This window comes from Odocoileus virginianus, chromosome 32, assembly GCF_023699985.2.
Source record: "Odocoileus virginianus isolate 20LAN1187 ecotype Illinois chromosome 32, Ovbor_1.2, whole genome shotgun sequence".
Classification (NCBI taxonomy): Eukaryota; Metazoa; Chordata; class Mammalia; order Artiodactyla; family Cervidae; genus Odocoileus; species Odocoileus virginianus.
In genome coordinates, this window is record NC_069705.1 from 1,570,272 (window position 1) to 1,575,389 (window position 5,118).

General features: G+C 50.7%; 1 long non-coding RNA gene across 1 annotated transcript; it reads left to right on the forward strand.

Moving 5' to 3' along the window:
* The first annotated feature begins 1,414 nt into the window (after positions 1 to 1,414).
* On the forward strand, positions 1,415 to 4,061 carry LOC139032557 (uncharacterized). The gene is made up of 2 exons (XR_011485079.1): positions 1,415 to 1,831; positions 2,049 to 4,061. It is a non-coding gene; the product is annotated as an uncharacterized lncRNA (long non-coding RNA).
* The last annotated feature ends 1,057 nt before the right edge of the window (positions 4,062 to 5,118 follow it).

Sequence of the window (5,118 nt, forward strand, 5' to 3'; positions counted from 1 at the left end):
AAACGGAAAGACTAGAGATCTCTTCAAGAAAATTAGCGATACCAAGGGAACATTTCATGCAAAGATGGGCACAATAAAGGACAGAAATGGTATGGACCTAACAGAAGCAGAAGATATTAAGAGGAGGTGGCAAGAATACACAGAAGAACTATACGAAAAAGATCTTCATGACCCAGATAACCACAATGGTGTGATCACTCACCTGGAGCCAGACATCCTGGTATGCAAAGTCAAGTGAGCCTTCAGAAGCATCACACCAACAAAGCTAGTGGAGGTGATAGAATTCCAGTTGAGATATTTCAAATCTTAAAAGATGATGCTGTGAAAGTGCTGCACTCAACATACCAGCAAATTTGGAAAACTCAGCAGTGGCCACAGGACTGGAAAAGGTCAGTTTTCATTCTAATCCCAAAGAAAGGCAATGCCAAAGAGTGCTCAAACTACCGCACAATTACATTCACCTCACATGTTAGAAAAGTAATGATCAAAATCCTCCAAGCCAGACTTCAACAGTATGTGAACCATGAACTCCCAGATGTTCAAGCTGGATTTAGAGAAGGCAGAGGAACCAGAGATCAAATTGCCAACATCTGCTGGTTCATCAAAAAAGCAAGAGAGTTCCAGAAAAACATCTACTTCTGCTTTATTGACTATTCCAAAGCCTTTGTGTGGATCACAACAAACTCTGGAAAATTCTTAAAGAGATGGAAATACCAGACTACCTGACATGCCTGCTGAGAAATCTGTATGCAGGTCAAGAAGCAACAGTTAGAACTGGAAAAGGAACAACAGACTGGTTCCAAATCGGGAAAGGAGTATGTCAAGGCTGTATATTGTCACCCTGCTTATTTAACTTATATGCAGCGTACATCAGGCGAAATGCTGGGTTGAATGAAGTACAAGCAGGAATCACGATTGCCGGGAGAAATATCAATAAACTCAGATATGCAGATGACACCACCCTTATGGCAGAGGGGCACAATCGTGGCAAAATCAAATCCCATCCCTTCCAAATCATCAGCCTACAAACTAGATTCCCAGGAAAGTGTGAGGGCTGAGGACTTGGGGTACATTAAAACGTAAGGGGTAAGCTTCAGGTGGTCTCTCCACCACCTGAGACAATCTGAGCTGGCCCAGCAGAGGCTCGGAGTCCTGGAGTGCCGTCCAGGTACACTGGTGGGATGCTACTGATATACTTTGTATCCCACGACCCTGTAACTCTGGCCACAACTGCCTGAACCAGAGATCTTGGCCCAGGTCTCTGTACCAGCTCTCAGTAAGGGTCCAGGCGTGGTCTCCTTGAAGCGCACACACACACAAGTACAAAGTAGTGGGTCAACAGAGAATCCAACACAGAGAGAGAAGCCAGTAACAGGCGTGTGGCTGGGAGGAAACCGTGGTGGAGAAAAACAGCCAGAAAGCGGGCAGCTTGAGGAAGTCAGGAAAAGGCAACAGGAGCGGGGGAGAGTGCGGTGCGAGCCCGGGCAAGCCGCCCATTCCTGAAAGCCCATCTGTTTGCAGCCCAACGAGCTCGGTCCCCTCGCCGCGCGCACTCGCCTTCCCACAGGTGACCCGGAGCCCGCCAGGTCAGAGACGCAATGCCATCGCCTGGGCACAGTGTCTGAGTCACGCTTGCCTCTTGTCACATCCTTGTCCATTTCCCCCAACGTTTGACACGACAGGCTTTTCTGATAGGCTGTCTCCGCGGTGGCCTCAGTACGGCTGACTCTCCGGGGGGTCAGGATTATATAAACAGTTGCTGCCGGGGGCACCTGGTCTCAGACGGAGGAGCGACATCTCTGCCGCCGCGGCTGCCCGGTCCCGAGGCGGGGTAAGCGCTCCTGAACGTGACAGTTCGCTGGGCGCGCCGCCCTCCGCCCGGTTCTGACCGACCCTCCGTGTCGTTTCATCCCACGCGGGTGGGCCAGGGACCCAGGGCGGGAGAAGGGCGGTGGTGGGACGAGGGGTCGGGGGCGGCGGGCTGCAGCTGGGAACGGCTGGCCCTTCGGCCCTGTCATCAGAAGGCCTCTCCCCCGCTCTTTTCAAAGGTCCGGGTCGCCCGCGCGCCGCCCCATGCACCTCTGCCTCGGCCGGCGCGCACCCCCGCGGATCGGCCGCGGTGACCCGCGGCCCCGGCCGGCCTTCCGCTCCTGTCTGGCACCATCTCCCGAAGCCCGGAGGCCCAGGAAGCGGGTGGTGTTCGCAGACACCAAAGGGCTCTCGCTGACGTCCGTGCACAGCTTTGAGGATGCTGTGGGCGCAGACTCAGAGAAGGACTCCTGCGGTGGGTCCAGGGGCGCGCGCCCCGCACCGCCCAGCTCGCCAAAGCCAAGACCCTCGGTTCCGAGCCGCCCGGCCCCGGGCAGGACTCCGGGGTCCGCCGAGGCGTCTGCAGACCCCACGGAGGCCCGGAGCAGTGCGCGCGGCCGGGGGCCTCCCGCGAGGCGCCGTGCGGGCTCAAAGACTAGGTTTCCAGAAGGTGCCGACCGTGCGCATCGCCCTGGGTGCCTGGGGCTCGGTCTTTGAAGCGCCGCCACTCACGCGCCCGGTCCTGAAGGAACCGGCAGCTTCGCCCTCTGCGCGGGGTTGCCGCGAGGTCCCCCGAGCTGGGGAAATCATCCAGTTGTGCTTCTCTTAAGAGTGTGCTCAGCCGCTTTCAGCGGACGGTGATCAAGGTCAGAGTCACTGCTCGACACCCAGTTCACCGCCCTGCGCATCAGAATGAAACCGAACTCTTCGAGGGCGCGCAGACCGGAGTCCTCGCGAGTTACTTTCTCTGCGTCAAGCGAGAATCCCTGGCCAGGGTGTGCGCCTTTCCAATTTCCCCTGGAGCCCGTCTCAGACTCTTCCAGCATCACTGTGGGGAGAGGAGACAAACGCAACTCCTAGACCCCCAGTAAGCCTTGAATGCCTTGCATTCTTATCTCTCCAAGAAAGATGCGGCCAATGGCCCCCTTCACCCTCTGCAGAGAAGCCAAATATAAACAAAGCTTTTGCATATAATTACTTCAAAGGCCTGGAAGAGAGTGTCTGTAAGCAAGGTGCGGTGGCTAGGCGAGATGGGGAGGGGAGGGGGGACTGAACGCAGAAATGAGCTCTTTTACTTCCCTCTCCCTTTGGAAAGGGCTTATTTTCTGGTAGTTTCTTCAGCTTTTTCTTTTGGCCAGCCCTGCGGCATGTGGGATCTTAGTTCCCCAGGCCAGCGATGGAACCTCATCATTGCCTACACTGGAAGTGCAGAGTCTTAACCACAGGACAGCCTGGGAAGTCCCTTGCTTCTTCAACTTTTGCCAAAAGAAATGTTTGTTGAAGCATTTTCAAGCTGTAAGCAATTGACCTTTCTCCTCTTCAGCAGATAAGAGTCTGGGACAAGTTGTCTACCTCAAAATAGGCACACTTAAAAAAATTAATGGTTACACCTGCAATGCAGGAGATGGAGGTTCCATCCCTGGGTGGGGAAAATCCCCTGGAGAATGAAATGGCAACTCACTGTAGTATTCTTCCCTGGAGAATCCCATGGACAGAGGAGCCTGGCGGGCTAGAGTCCATCGGGTTGGATACGACTGAGCAACTAAGCATGCACCTTTTTTAAACTATAATTTACTGAGGCCAGAAGGCTTACCTTTGCTTCTGTGGACACCCACACTTTCCCTGTTGTATTTACCACCCTGTATTGAAACTGTCCACTGAACTGTCACCTCTGTAAAATAAGGAATGCTGCCCACCATCCAGTTCTACAAGAAACAAGTCATTAACCACTACAGTAGCTGGTCTACAACACACCCTGAAAGGAATTCAGGGCGAAAATCAGGATGAGGTACTCTGTGCTCCAGGAAAACAGGGCAGATGAGCCCTTAGAAAGTTAGAAATAAGAGACTCAGATTAAAAAAAAAAAAGAAAGTTAGAAATATTGCAGGAGAACTTTTCTACGAACCTGGATTCTTGCATCTTCGTCTACTTAGAAAAGCACTAAAATCATTAACTGAGATACATGCTCCTCATGACCAGCAGCGATCTTCTACTGAGACGTATGCTTGAATGCATGTATCCTTTTGCCAAAATCACATATATGCTGACCTGATCTCTTCAGAGCAGTTCCTCAGAGCTATCTGAGAGGCTGTCTCCCTGGCTACAGTCCTCAGTAAGTTCTCCAATCAAACTGAAACTCACGGCTTTCACATGGTGGGTTTTTATTTCAGTCAACACCTCCTTCAGGTCTGGAAAGGCTGCTGTGTACACTGCTGGCCCCAGACTAGCCACCCCTGACATGCTCAGAATGTGTGCGTTGGGATAATACATAAATTTTTAGTGTGTGTGCCAAGTATGCTTCTAGCTTCAGTTTACAATGGTCTGAGATCTCTAGTCTTTGGAAGACTTTACCCTCTTTTCAGAGATTGTTCATTCTCTCAGATTATTGTTCATGGATGACAAATTTTAAATAAATGTGTCTAAAAAAAACCTTTAGCGCTTCTGACCCTTGACTTCTTGGGTTACAATTGTCTGTAATTGCTGTGCTGGAAGCAGGCTGTATAAATACAGTCATAGTGGTTGAGCAAGAAGCATGTTCTTTATTTGTTTTTCTCCCTAAAGGGCCTGTCCCAGCCTACTCTATAAAATAACCAAGTGGTTAACAGCATAAAGACAGAGACAGCAAAACACACAGTCTTCCAGAGACAGTTTAAACACAGAGCGGCTTCCTCATCCAAAAAGGGAGGCTACTGTAAACACGCCGGATTCCTCCCAGCCTCTTTATCCTGCCTCTGGTCCTGACTCCATTAAGTAATCAGGAATAAGGTGAGTGGTCCCCACAGAATGTGTTGTCAGGATTGGGGGGGAGGGCACTTCCTGAAATTAAAGTTAGTAACAGTTGTCCATGAAAAATATAGTCAATTGACTATTAATCAATAGTCAATCTAAGAAAAAAAATGGAAAATTTTATCTGCGCCAACCTGAGGATTGTGACCCAGGAGACAGCCTTTAGAAGGTTCTAAAGACTCTTGTAAAGGCAAAGGAAGAAGTCCATATATAGGTGATTTTGGCAGTTGGTTTTCAAGCACTCATCTTGGTAGAAGGTTACTGCTGTTCTCGAAGAACAGACATCTTTCTTAGTGATTTTAG